The sequence below is a fragment of the Poecilia reticulata genome, chromosome 12 (assembly GCF_904066995.2).
Source record: "Poecilia reticulata chromosome 12, P_reticulata-male-v2, whole genome shotgun sequence".
Classification (NCBI taxonomy): domain Eukaryota; kingdom Metazoa; phylum Chordata; class Actinopteri; order Cyprinodontiformes; family Poeciliidae; genus Poecilia; species Poecilia reticulata.
This window is the reverse complement of record NC_088841.1, coordinates 23,024,861-23,039,943: the sequence shown is the minus strand read 5'-3', so window position 1 is coordinate 23,039,943 and position 15,083 is coordinate 23,024,861. Positions and strand designations below refer to the sequence as shown.

Sequence of the window (15,083 nt, the reverse complement as noted above, 5' to 3'; positions counted from 1 at the left end):
GAGTTGGTAAGAAAAGCTGAGTTTGATTTCAAACTTGAAATGGGCAAGTTGGAAATTGAAGCTGAAAAGGAGATTCAATTGAAACAGCTTGAGGTAGAAGCTATGAGGCTTTCACGTGGCAACTCACCTCCTCGTTCATCTGTGAACTCTGATTCTCCACAGGTGGTGTCAGATAAAAACAAGTTTGATGTCAGCAAGAATATTGCTTTGGCGCCTGTATTTAGGGAGTCAGAAGTGGACTCTTACTTCAATGCATTTGAGAGGATTGCTGTGGCACTAGAGTGGCCAAAGGAGATGTGGGCTGTGCTATTGCAGTGCAAGCTCATAGGTAAAGCACAGGAGGTTGTTTCATAACTGTCAACAGAAGACGGCATGAAATATGATGTGCTGAAAAAGTCAATCTTGCGTGCTTATGAACTTGTACCTGAAGCTTACAGGCAAAAATTCCGGAACCAAAAGAGGTCTCGTGGCCAGACCTATGTGGAGTTTGCACGTGAGAAGGGACTACTTTTTGATAAATGGTGTGCTGCAAGTGAGGTTAAAGGTAACTTTGAATCCCTTCGCCAACTAATTCTGTTGGAAGACTTCAAGAACACATTGCCTGAAAGACTGGTGGTTTTCTTGAATGAACAAAAGGTGGCCTCTTTGTCTAAAGCAGCTATTGTCGCTGATGAGTTTATGTTGACCCACAAGAATGTATTTGTGTCTGTACCTCGTGCAGATAAAGTTTTGAACATTCGTCAACAAAAACCTGACCCCACTCAGTCAGAAGCTAAGGCTAAGCAACCACCACTTTCTCCACGTGAGGTAAGGGAGTGCTTTTACTGCCATAAAAAAGGCCATGTCATTGCTGACTGCCTTTCATTAAAGAGCAAGGCTTTGGCAGCACAGACAAAAGGTGTTGGGTTGCTTAAAAATGTGTCGCACTCCAGCAATCAGACTGCTAAACATGAGAATGAACTAGATCCCTGTTTCATACCCTTTGTTACCCAGGGTCTTGTTTCCTTGATAGGGGATCCAAAGGATGGCCGACAAGTCAAAATACTGAGGGACACAGGCGGTTCCCAGACAATCATTCGGGAGGGTATTCTGCCTTTACCCGTCATGTCATCTTGTCAGTCCAAAGTGGTTGTCCAAGGTATTGGAATGACTTTTGTATCTGCACCACTGCATAATATCCACCTTAACTCGACTCTTGTGAGTGGTTTTTGCAGGGTTGCTGTCCTTCCCGCCTTGCCCATAAGGGGGATTGATCTCATTCTGGGGAATGACTTGGCTGGTGGAAAGGTATTACCTGTGCCTGAGGTGTTGGACAGACCTGACACAAGCGTGGACTTTGAACCAATGCCTAACGTTTTCCCTGCTTGTGTGGTCACGCGGGCCCAGTCAAAGAAATACAGTCTTGATTTGTCTGACTCTTTTCTTGCTGCAGAGCAGACTCAGGCTGCTGGATCAGAGACTGAACTCAACAAGTCTGAAAATGTATCTCCTCTTCCAGGTCCAGATATGATGAAGTTACCTGCTTCCAGAGAGGAATTCATTGCTGCTCAAAAACAGGACATGACTCTGTTGAAATGTCATTCTTCTGTTCTTACCCAGGAGGAAGCCCAGGGAAAGAAGGTCGCATATATGTTTGATGATGGTCTTCTGTTGCGACGCTGGGCTGGTGAAAACTTGGAGGACTGGAGTACTATTTATCAGGTGGTTGTGCCAACGAGGTACCGCATGCAGGTGCTAGCATTAGCACATGATCATCCACTGTCGGGGCATTTGGGTATAAATAAAACTTATAACAATGTTCTCAAACACTTCTTTTGGCCAGGTCTCAAGTCTGATGTTTCACTTTATTGTCGTACTTGCCATGTTTGCCAAGTTGCAGGCAAGCCAAACCAGATTATACCTCCTGCTCCGTTGTGCCCAATTCCAGTCATGGGTGAACCATTTGAAAGAGTGATTGTGGATTGTGTGGGGCCTTTGCCAAAGTCAAGAAGTGGAAACCAATTCATCTTGACAATGATGTGTGCTTCCACCAGGTTTCCTGAGGCCGTGCCCCTGCGGAGGATCACAGCTCCCATGGTTACCAAAGCTCTGGTAAAGTTTTTCTCAATATTTGGTCTTCCCAAGGTTGTCCAAACTGACCAGGGCACAAACTTTATGTCTAGAACCTTTGCCCAGGCACTAAAACAGCTGGGTGTAGAGCATGTAACTTCAAGCTCTTACCACCCTGAAAGCCAAGGCGCCCTTGAAAGGTTTCACCAGACATTAAAAGCAATGCTGAGAAAATACTGTATGGATACAGAGAGGGACTGGGATGAAGGCATCCCATTTCTGTTTGCCATTCGTGGAACAGTGCAAGACACTTTAGGTTGTAGTCCTGCTGGACTTGTGTTTGGACATGAGGTTAGGGGAGACGAGCTAATCTCACCCTCTCACTCTGTAAAAAGTATTCCAGAGTACGTTTCAAAGATGAGAGAGCGCCGTCAGGCAGCTTCTGCTCTTGCGCAAAATGCATTGGCTTCAAAGCAGGTCAAAATGAAACAACATTATGACCGGAAAGCAGTCACTCGTGAGTTTCACCCTGGTGATAAGCTTTTGATCTTGCTACCCATCCCTGGCTCTTCTTTGGAAACTAAGTTCTCTGGACCATATGTGGTAGAAAAAAAACTTAGTGAAACGAACTACATTATTCAAACCCCAGATCGCCGCCGTAAGACCAGGCTTTGTCATGTCAATATGATGAAACTATATCATTCAAGGGGGACTGACCAACCAACCCAGAGTCGGGTTTAAGCCATTTCCCCTGTAACATGTGTTTCAAAGTTGGCTGAGGAGGATATGATGATGCGCAAAGATCCACCACAAGTTGCAAGGCTTAGTAATAGTGAAATACTAGCTAACCTGCCTGACTATCTGTCACATTTATCAGATGACCAAGTGGAGGACATTACAAAACTCATATCAGACTTCCAATGTCTGTTTGGGGATGTTCCTACCAAGACTAATGTGGTGTCTCATGACATTATTCTTGCCAATCCTGCACCTATAAAGCAGAGGGCATACCGTGTCAATCCCACAAAGAGGGAGATTATGAAAAAGGAAGTGGAGTACCTTGTTAAAAATGGACTTGCCATTCAGAGTTGCAGCCCATGGAGTTCTCCATGTCTATTAGACATAAAGGCTGATGGTGGAAACTTTTGTTAGATTAGGTAGGCAGGGTTTTTGTTTTCTATTTCTTTTCTTTAACATAGACGGTAGTTAGGCCCTGTTTTGTTTTATTATTTTCTTTGATTTGGCACCACCTAACCGTCCCTTTCTCCCCCACAGTTTGTACAAGCCTTCTGGGATTTTTATCAATAAATCCCTCCTTTTTAAAACATTCACCTGGACTCTGTCAAGTTTTTGCGGTTGTCGGGTTACTCCCCTCCACCTCACAAAGGGGGGGGCCGTAACACCTTAATTTAGATTAGTGGTTCTCAACGTGGGCGGTACCGCTCCCCAGGGGGCGTTCAGGGGACGGCAGGGGGTGCTGGTGGACATTTTTACAAAAGGGGGGCGCTGGGATCCCTTTGGTGGGCGTTTGGTCGAAGGTAAACTTTACACCTTAAATGCACAACAATACCAGTTCTGTTATGCACAATACCAGTTGTGCATTCAGGGGGGTCGTCCTGCCTCAAGTGGAGGAGTTTAAGTATCTGGGGATCTTGTTCACGAATGAGGGAAGAAGGGAGCGGGGGATCGACAGGCGGATTGGGGCAGCTTCTGCCGTGAAGCAGGCGCTGTACCGGTCCATCGTGGTGAAGAGAGAGCTGAGTCAAAAAGCAAAGCTCTCGATTTACCGGTCGATCTACGTTCCCACCCTCATCTATGGTCATGAGCTTTGTGTCATGACCGAAAGAACGAGATCACGGGTACAAGCGGCCGAAATGGGTTTCCTCCGCAGGGTCGGTCATCCGGGAGGGACTCAGAGTAGAGCCGCTGCTCCTCCACGTCGAGAGGAGCCAGTTGAGGTGGCTCGGGCATCTGGTAAGGATGCCTCCTGGACGCCTCCCTGGTGAGGTGTTCAGGGCCCGTCCCACAGGGAGGAGGCCTCGGGGAAGACCCAGGACACGCTGGAGGGACTATGTCTCTTGGCTGGCCTGGGAACGCCTTGGGATTCCCCTGGAGGAGCTGGAAGAAGTGGCTGGGGAGAGGGAAGTCTGGGCCTCCCTTCTGAAGCTGCTGCCCCCGCGACCCGACCACGGATAAGCGGAAGAAAATGGATGGATGGATGGATGGATGCCAGTTTAGACTTTGAGCAACTTGGTAAAACTGTCTTGTGTAACATTAAATCATGCTTGGCTGCAACTGTATCGATGGCAGCTTTTCTTCTATTCAGTGTTTGTTAGCATCTGTTAGCTTCGTGGCGCAGCTCCGTTCTCCTGCTAAAATCACGATACCCTCACTGTGTATCCCTCTGAAAAATGAACCCATTTAATAAAGAAATCCCTCCATGGGTGATACCACGATAGAGAGCGTTCATTTTATAGCATTAACACCGGTGCTGTAAGTGGTCCGGTATAAAACGGGGGTGAAAGAACAACACAGCACTTTTAAATTTCAATAATCAGAATGCAGAAATTGTTTCCGTTGTTTTAAAAGGTTTATGTCAGTCTGCCTTTTCCCCATCGATATGTTTCCCGACCGCCCTGCACCTTAGGGGCTTAAACAAAAAAAAAGATGCGCACATTGCGCAAAACTCTGAAACAGGAGAAGTGGGACATAAAACGGAGCGACGAACTAGATGTGAATTATGGCATAAAAACAGAGAATCCGATGCTGAACAGTGAAAAAATCAACACATGATGTGAAAAACATGACGATTAGAAGGCGCAGCAGGTGATGAGTGAATATTACTGGTGGTCAATAAATGATAAAATAAATCTAGCAACAGGAAAGAAACTAAAGTGGACATAGCAATAAACCAGGAGAGGATAATACTAATCAAATGAAACTAAATGGAAATGAATAAAGAACAAAATGCAAGAATAAACTAAGAAACTAAAGAAAATACAGAGGAATAAACTGGTATGGCAAGATCTTTTGAGCAATAATTAATACAGAGACTGTATGGCAAGAATAAACACTATTTCCAGATAAAAGGCAAAATAATATTGTTGAAATTTCATGGGTTTGTTGAGACCACATCTAGTACTGAGAATAAATATATCTTACAGCCCATAACAGTAAATAACTTATCACTTATGTTTTTAATTAGATTTGATATATTTATTTCTTCAATGTTATTTTTCAGGTCAGTTTTAATGTCATGAGGCTGATGACTACATGACACTTTCAATTTGACTCTTTAGGATTTGATTAAGAGCCAGATTTGTTCTTTGTAATTTCTGTCCAGTAAAACTATGAATCTATAAATCAATAGACAGGTCTATATAAAGATATAATCCATGTTTCTGTCTCATATTTGTATGGCATTAAAAGGATCTGGAACTTTTGTTTTTCCACTGAAAGCTCTGGTTTGAACAATAAATGCAATGTGGGTGAAGTTTTATGGATGATACTCTGATGTCCCATTCTCCTGAAGGCAGCACAGAGCTGCACCACCAGAAACTGACAAACACTGAAGAGAAGAAGAGCTATGATTAATGTAGTTACAGTTCTATCCATGTTTTAATGTTGTAGAGCTCAGTCGTTTTGCAAATAGTTCAAACTTTAAACTGGCATGTTAAACATCTTTTATTAGGTCATTTTGTGCAACATTTAACAACTAGAAAATGGCACAAAATAAGAATATTTTCCACTCTGATTAGCTGCTGTGCAAGGCACCTACTGCAAGGCCTACAAATTTTAACTTGAATGTTCATTGCATTTGTCGTAGATGCCTGTGAAAATAATTTCTATTCCCATGGCTTTTTTGTTCTCTGGGAAATTATTTTGGATGATAAATACAGAAAGAAGCATAAAAATCAAAACATCTACAATAGTGATAGTAATATTAATGATAAAATAATGGTCAGTGCAAAGTAGCCTGCAAATTCTTTGGTGGGGGGCGGTGAGGGACCTGGATAAAGGCTAGGGGGGTACTGGCCAAAAAAGGTTGAGAAACACTGATTAAGACAAAAACTTGTTTTTAATAACTTTTTCCAAGAAAACTAAACAAAACAGGCATTCTGCAAATTGTACTGCTATCGGTAATACTATCTTTAACAAACTGATAACATATGGAGGCTCTGAAGAAGCTAAATGATGCTAAGAGCCAAAATAAAACCTCTCAACATTGCCAAAGAAATTCAAGTATAAAACTTAACATTCAAAGGCAAAAACAGGATCCATTACAATAAACAATCCAGAGTTACTGAATGAAAACTACTTCCTGATAGCATGGCGGCTAGCTGATTACTGCTAGTTCTGATTGGCTGTTTCTGACTGTCTCATGTTAGGACAGCGAAAGTTTTAATGCAAAATGTATTTTCTTAGGTTAGATGATGCAGCTTTAAACAGAAGTTCGGTGTGAGAGTCACTACCAGGTGGAGCAGAAGCGGCGCTCCGTCTGTCTGTGAAATATTACTACCTGTAGCGTAGCAGCGGTTCAACAGCGAGAGCAGAACCAGCGTCTTACATCGCAGCTCGAAGACTTAAATAATTTTGCGGGTTATTTGTTTAGCTTTCTGACCGTCATGCTAATCCAGGTGAGTGTTTGTAGCTGTGCGCTGCTTTACCTGCTATCTGATCCTCCATATGTCTTTTTTACTGCAGTGAGCCTCGATGTAGCCAAACTCCGTCAAGTATGGCATTGTTTTTATGTCGTATTAGCTTCGTTGTGTTGATGCATTTTGACCTGCTTCAATTTTCCGCCGCAACACGCAAACGTCCCCATTCACTCAGTGCGTTATAGTTCCACATCGCTTAGGATTTGTTGCTGCGCGTTTGCGCAGTGTGAAGGAAAGAGGAGACCAGCTGCACAGGCAGGCTGCGAAATGAGATGCAGGTGATCGGTATCGGCAACAAGAGCCAATGATCGCCGATCACCGATCATACACTTTTTCACGAAAATCGGCCGATTATGATCGGTGACCAATCGATCGGCACACCTCTACTGCACACCTTTCCATTATAAATCCCAATTTGCGGGAAATCAATCCATCAATCAAATTTTATTTGTATAGCACATTTCAGCAGCAAGGCATTTCAAAGTGCTTTACATCATTAAACATCAATCAACAAAAAAAGGTTCTGAGTAGAGAGAGTCTGACTGGACGTTGTTACTGGGAGGTGGAGTGGAGAGGGAGAGTTGATGTATCAGTCGCATACAAGATTATCAGCCGAGCAGGATGGGGTAATGAATGTAAATTTGAATTTAATGATAAATCTTGGGCATTATATTGTTCTCAAGATAGCTATGAGTTTAGTTACAACAACATCTGGACCTCCCTCTCATTTCCAGTTTCCTCCAGAATCGGAGTGTACCTGGATCACAGAGCAGGTATTCTGTCCTTCTACAGCGTCTCTGAAACCATGACTCTCCTCCACAGACTCCAGACCAGATTCACTGGACCGATACTGGCTGGAGTTTATGTTTGGGAATCAGCAAAGTTCTGTAAACTTAAAAAGCCATATTCACTCAATGTATTGTTCAATTACTAGCTGTCAGGGTTTTGCACTGTTATTTAATTTGTTATCTTTGTTTTTGTAAGTGTGTAGGAAAATAAGTGATTTTGTATTCTGTGTTTTTGCTTCATATTGATTTATTTGTGGGTTTATACCTTTGACAGGAAAATTATCAGCAAAATCCTTTGTGATTTTGCCTCGTTTAAGCTTGTACATGAAGTTATTATACTTAGCTTGACAGTCCGGTAGTAAGGCTGTAGCGATTCCTCAGATGATTCGAGTACCTCTATTATTAAAATTCCTTGAGGAAACTTTATCTGCCCAGAAGCTTTGTTAAGTTATGTTTTACTATTTTGCGTACCATTTTCCGGCCGGTCAGTATTTGGGTTGCGCAGCGCTCTCATTTCCATCTATGAGTTGTTGACGAAAGCTAAGTGCTAGCAGCAAACCATCCCATTTTCAAGGTCTGGGAGGATTTTATTAATTAATGATGATGTCTGGGTGTGACAGCCGAACCTACTGTCACACAGACCTGAATGGTAACTGTTTGTTTTGTTCATCCTTAATATTAATTTAGATATTAATTAGTGAATAGTTTAGATTTTTATTTTTGAAAATTTTCATTAACTTGACTTTTTAGTTAACTATTTGAAGTGCACGCATTTAGTTAACTTTATTTGTCAGTTCTTTAAATTTTTGTTAAAAGCAACAAATTAATTTATTTGTTTTGAGTTACCAGTTTCCTTTGGAGCTGCTGCTGGAGGGTCACAGAAGAGCTCCAGCTAATTGACATCCATATATGGCTGGCAAACCTCCTCAGCGGGCCATTCCATTTGTTTGCCAGGGGACGGGGAAATTTGGTTTTCTTTCATTTAATTTGACCAGTTCTTTAATGTTTCTTCTATTTGGTAGTTTCAGTCCAATGTTTGTTTAATTTAAAGATTTGGTGTTGTATTGATTAGTATTTATTTAAGTTTTGTATGTTTAATTACCCCTTGTGTGTCAGCTGTGGTCTGATCAGCCACTATTTAAGCTTCCCTCATGTCTTGTTTGTTAGCTCAGTTTTGTGCTCGAGTTCTTTGTGTTACTACCTGAGTTGGAGTTTGTTATGTTGACCTCAGTTTTTGGGCCCAGTTCTTCATTGTTTAATTATTTTTTAACTTTTTTGTAATAAATTAAGATTATTTTTGGATTCCATTCAGTGTCTCTCTGGCTGGTTTATGCAAGAACCCTCACACTGGGATTCTGTTGTTTTTCTGGAACTAATAAGCCTCCTTAAAATAACTGGCACGATGCTTGAAGTACGGCAGCTTTTCTCCTCCTGAAGCTCCTGCTTGGTGGCGGTGAAGAGCACGGCGGGTGTATTTATACAGATGAGTCGATAAACTGAACACTGCGGGCAGCTGTGCTTTCGATGCTTCACTTTACAGACAAACTGGAAAATAAATTTCATCCCGGTTGCACAAATGGGTGGTGGAGCGCATCGTGATGTTAAATGGTTGGTAGATCTATTTCTGTGTGTGATAACACCAGTTTTAAAGTCACTACACTGGCTCCCTGTAGCTCAGAGAATAGACTTTAAAATACTGTTACAGTTTTCTGAACAAACTTCCAGAAAACTGTATAACAGCTGAAACACTGAGTGCCTTTAAATCTCGACTAAAAACCCACATTTTTAGAGTTGTATTTTAAACGTAATCAATTACGGACGGACGGTTGGTTGGTGAACAAAGGTGTCAAATCATGTCGCTAACATGGACACAAAAGCTATGATGAAGATGAAGACAAACTAAAAGCTGGAGTATAGACATTCTATAAGGGTATTTGTGAGCCCGTCTCTATTATTAAATTGAATATAAATTCAGATTTTTGTATAACTTTTTCTTCAGGTTAACTTAGAAAATTAGCTATTATTGTTACAGGTTAATTTTCTAAACTAAAAAAAGTAACTGCTAGGGAAGTTCAAATATTAAAATTAGACTTTTATTGATATCCAATAGTAACACTACTGTTAGATTTATCAATATTCTATTTCAGCAAATTTTTAAAATCTTATTACTTGATCATAAGCAAAATCGATAGAATACTCGATTACTAAAATATTTGTTTACAACAGCCCTCTCTGGTAGACTCAGTTTGGAAACCAAAATTGCAACTTTTGTCACATTTTCAGCTGCTGCAGGTCAGTTTCACACTGCAGTGTCAAATAAGCCAAACCCTCTGACCAACTTGTTCACCTCCTCACCTGTGGGGGTGCTGCATCGAGAACCGACACCAACACCTTTGAAGAAGACACTGAGCGTAACTTCCTTCTTCACAAAATGTAAACAAGTGAATGGTTCAATGACTGAATGTATATATTAAAGCATCCGCCTTCACCAAGAGCAGAAAGAGAAAATGGAGTGGCATCCGATTCCAGTGGTTGTAGGATTCTGTTTTTACTTTGGCAAAAAAACACATGTGATTCCTAGACTTGCAAAATTTTTTTTGTTGTATTTACCCAGAATACCCTGTGCTGTAGTCCACTTCCTGTTTCTGGTGCAGTCACTGGTTCGCTTAGGATTCACATATGCTTTCGAACTGCACCAGAGTTCATTTTAACCGATCTGAGACCAAGGTTTTACGAGGACCAGAGTTCGATTGTTCATTCAGACCTCCCCAAACGAACAGGACTTTCCAAACAAAAGAACTAGAGTTTGAATATAGCGGACTAAACAATGCTGTTAGGATTTGAGTTTTTCTGTGTTTATTTTGGGTTTTTTCTGTTTATTCTGATCCTCTTCCCTGTGAGTGTCTGTGTTGTCCTGTCTGCTCCCCAATTGTTTCCCAGGTGTGCCCAGTTCCCCTGATTACTCCCTGTGTATTAAAGTCCACCTGTTGTCTCCGTCTCTTGTCAGATCCTTGTTGTTTGATTGTAAGTTGTCAGTTGTCATTTGCACCGTCGCTGTAGTCAGTCGTCACAGTAGAACTGGACAGTCCTGTGTTTGGCTTCAGCCATCGTGTTTCATTGTGTCAGCGTTTGTCTCCGCTCACTGTGCTGCCTGCTATTGGGACTAATTCAGATGCATTCTTTATTAAACGTCCATCTTCACTTCAACCTGGGTTTACTTGGCGTTCTATCTCACCACAACATCATCATGACAAATTCTGGTGTGAATGCACTATAGGTTTAGTATTTATTGTCTTTCATTATGTTTTTATGCCTAAAAATCTTAATTTTATATTTTTTGGGGGAGATAATGTCTGACGTGCTACAACTTTGTGCATCTATAAAATGTCTTTTTGTTCTGTTATTAGCCTTTGTAGAATTTCTCATTATAAATAAAAACAATATGACCATACCACACCATAATTGTAACCTTATTTTGTTAAGGAAATATCAAATGTATTAATCAGCCTAATGAAAACTGTTCATTTAGTTATTTAGAAATCATCTCTAATAAATAAACTGATTTAATACAAAAAGTCTAGGCTTTATTTTTTGATGAGACCAACTTTTTTCCAACAAATGCCGTCTAGACCAGTTTTTAATCCTATAATTAAGAACTTTTTTAGGGTCAGGGTTCCTGAACCCATAATTTAAAAACTTTAGAAATAAAGTGTTTCTATTTTATTATGTAACTTCAAATGAGAAAATGAGTGTTATGAATATACGCTTTAAAGCAGACTTCCATGTAAGAGAGGTAATAATTTTAATTTTGTTCGTTTAGTTTAGATAAATTCAGTTGTGATAGTTTCTGGTTCATAGGACAGTCTGGGTCAGACGATTAAAACCTGGCCACATGTGGGAACTGCAGCAGTAATATTATCCCAATAAACATCTTTGTCTTTCCCAACATGTTCATTTGAAAATGAGCAGAAGTAGCTTTTACTTTTAAATTAAAAAATAATAATGTTATTGCCCACCTTTTCTCTTTGTTAGGCTTTCCTCACGATTCGTCCGGTCTTCCTCGGGTCTCTTCCTCCTCGGTTGTTCGTCCTCAGAACCCCCTGACCTGCCCGGGCTCTGGAGGAAACACACAAGGAAAAACCTACTCAGAGGCAAACAATCAAATACCAAACTATTTTAAAACACATTTATTTTATTTATTAAATGATCTTATGGACAGTTGCCCAGGGCAGCATAAAAAAGGGACACATAATTGGGTGTTGGAGCATCACATTGGTTTCAATTTTGCAACACTCAGAGAACTTCCTACATTTAGCTGTTGCACATTGAACACATAAGCTAAGTCGAGTTGAGTTAAAATGGCACAAATGTACAGAAGCCCATAACTGGCAGAGGTAGAAAATAAATTCAAGAGCAATTTCTTGGTACTTCTCTCCATCCATCCATCCATCCATCCATCCATCCATCCATCCATCCATCCATTTTCTTCCGCTTATCCGTGGTCGGGTCGCGGGGGCAGCAGCTTCAGAAGGGAGGCCCAGACTTCCCTCTCCCCAGCCACTTCTTCCAGCTCCTCCGGGGGAATCCCAAGGCGTTCCCAGGCCAGCCGAGAGACGTAATCCCTCCAGCGTGTCCTGGGTCTTCCCCGAGGCCTCCTCCCGGTGGGACGTGCCTGGAACACCTCACCAGGGAGGCGTCCAGGAGGCATCCTGACCAGATGCCCGAGCCTCAACTGGCTCCTCTCGACGTGGAGGAGCAGCGGCTCTACTCTGAGTCCCTCCCGGATGACCGAGCTTCTCACCCTATCTCTAAGGGAGAGCCCAGCCACCCTGCGGAGGAAACTCATTTCGGCCGCTTGTACCCGTGATCTCGTTCTTTCGGTCATGACCCAAAGCTCATGACCATAGATGAGGGTGGGAACGTAGATCGACCGGTAAATCGAGAGCTTCGCTTTTTGGCTCAGCTCTCTCTTCACCACGACGCACCGGTACAGCGCCTGCTTCACGGCAGAAGCTGCCCCAATCCGCCTGTCGATCTCCCGCTCCCTTCTTCCCTCATTTGTGAACAAGATCCCTTCGTCAACTAACAATTAAATATCTGCGTATTTCTTCTGTAAATTTGATTTGATATCCATCCTTCAATCTTCACGATACGCCCGTAGCTCGAACCCACCGGAAGACGGATTTCTTCCTCCATGTTTCCGTCTTGAGTAGACCGCGAAGCCTCGTTGCGGGGAGATTTACTAGCCTTAGCCTCGTTAGCCATGTCGGTTGATGTTTTGCTAGCCGGCGCTGCCTTCCTTTGCTGCTCTCGCCATTCAACCGGAAGCGGAAGTAGAACGTTTGCCGTTTGAACGAGTTTTGTAAGAGTTTTGAGTTTTGAATCCGGTAACTGATTAAAACTATTTTTGTACCTTGTTATGATGAGAAAGTTTTTTGCTTAACGAGTTATTTATTTATCTCGTTGACGAGAAGGTTTCTCTTTGTAACGGTTTTGTTTTTTTGTTATAATGACGTCTCGTAATAAAGCCAAATCTTGTCATTCAAACCATTTTTTATCTCATTATTATGGGAAAGTGTTTCCTTTCAACTAGTTTGAAATGAAACATCTTATTATTATCTTGCAATAATGAGGAAGCTTCTCATTTTATTGATTTTTAAAAATCTAGTTATAGCAAGTTTTTCATCTCGTTATAACAAGTTTTGTATCTGTTATGAGTTTTGAATTTTGTATCATGTTTGACATCTTTGTTTTTAAGGAAAACGTTTATCGTTTTAACGACTCAATATTGCTAAAGTTTCTCGTTTTAATGTGCTTTGTATCTCGTTACAAACAATTTGAAAGTCTGACATTAACGTGTTCTGTGTTTCGTTATAATGAAGACTTTTTTGTTACAATAAGAAACTTTGTTTTACTGCTCCTGAATTTATCTTTTAATTTATCAGATAAGCTTCCGAATTTAAAAGATCAATTTTGTATTTTTTTTATATCCTTCTTCCCACCGCAAGAGGGAGCTCTCACTGTCTACATCAGTTTTAAGAGCTTTGGGGAGCAGTTATTTTATGTATTTCTCTTTTTTTTATATTCAAGTTAAAATAAATATTATTTTCTTTGCAATATTGCGACTATTTATGTTTTATGTTTCAATGTCAAATATAAAAAATATCATTCTGAGCAAAAATGAAATGTTTCTCCGCGTGATCAAACTCAAGCTGAAACGACGCACCTTGAGCGCAACAAAGGTCCAGCTGCGGGTTTTCTGGGTCTGGCGCTCTGTCTGCGGTGTTGCATCAAGCCGCACACCAGGTCGTGCGCGATCATCACGTACAGCAGGAAGATGAGCAGAGCGGGATCCATTCAAGCAGAGCTGGCGCTCCTCCTGCAAAACCACCAGGTGTCAACAGAACCAGAGGCTGGTGGTGATGAAGAGGAGGAGGAGGAGAAGTTACCTTGATCTGCGCTCCAACTTCAGGCGCTCAGCTCGCACGTTTCTCCCCATGACAACGCGCCATGTTCAGAAATCCTCCCCTGACTGTTGTTAAAGGAGGATTTTCTTATTTTTTACCCTGGTTTTCCCTCCTGCCTCCCTCGGAAACAGCAGATGGGGGTCGCGCTGCAGCTGCAGCAGCTCAGAGGGGACACCGGAGGATGTTGCCGTAGAGACGCGGCCGTTGCTAAGGGCATCGTGTCGTCATCACTTCATCACGAGGTCCAGCAGAGTGAAACCTGACAGCAGGTTTTCAGGCAGGAGGATTTAAAACTCCCCGTTCATGATGTGAAGAAGGTTTTACTGGTTTTATGGACAGAGAGTCGAAAAGTGTTGGCTTTTAAAAACATTTCACAAATAAATGTGAAAACTCAAGTGTGAATTTTTTTATTCAGGACCTCTGAGCTAAAGATTACTAAAGACATTTACATGACACAATAAGGACGTTTTACAAAAAATAAAGTCCAAATAATACAAAAATTAATATTCTTGTAATACAACTTTATTCTCTGAATATTTGTTTCTATCAGCCCTAATCCTCCGTCGTAAAATATAATCCAGTAACAGGTGCAAAGACGTCAGCTGAGCTCCTGAAAAACAATTTTTAACGCTTATTCTAAAATCCATCTGGGTCTGGACTTTGACTGAAATTAAGCTGTTTTTAGCCTTTAATGTTTCACAGAAGAGTATTTTTTGCTATCTATTGCAAGTGGTTTCTGTTAGGTTTGATGTGGCTCTTTGCCCAGGGTGCCATCTTGTCAGGGGGCGGCGTGAGTACCAGAAGGAGAAACCTATCAGTTGCAAACTGAAAATGTTGTCTGTTGCCTTTTGAATATTTGTCTGTAGTGATGCTGAAGTTGATATTTGATGTCAAATTGAAAATATGACATTTCAAATTTTGATCTGAAAACAGTTTTAGATGCACAAAGTCTTGTCTTTATACTTTTCTGGGATAAAAATATAAAACACCATAATATCTCAACAGATTCTTCAAAATACATAATTCAGTCGCAAGTCATATGGAGAGACCTGGTTTTAGTTTAAAAAACAAAAAATGGTGTAAATGTAAAGGAAATAAAAGAAAGGAGAACAAAATGAAAA

General features: G+C 41.3%; 1 protein-coding gene across 3 annotated transcripts in view; it reads right to left on the bottom strand.

Annotated features, from left to right (window-relative positions):
- The window catches only part of LOC103473960 (glutamine synthetase-like), a 40,054-nt gene extending 25,879 nt beyond the window's left edge, over positions 1-14,175 (bottom strand). For all 3 annotated transcript variants that reach the window (XM_081613131.1, XM_081613132.1, XM_081613133.1), the window contains exons 1-3: positions 13,945-14,175; positions 13,722-13,874; positions 11,512-11,611 (exon numbers count right to left, since the gene is read on the bottom strand). The gene's annotated coding sequence lies outside the window, so the exon portion shown is untranslated. The remainder of the gene's footprint in view (positions 1-11,511; positions 11,612-13,721; positions 13,875-13,944) is intronic.
- Positions 14,176-15,083: the final 908 nt, after the last annotated feature.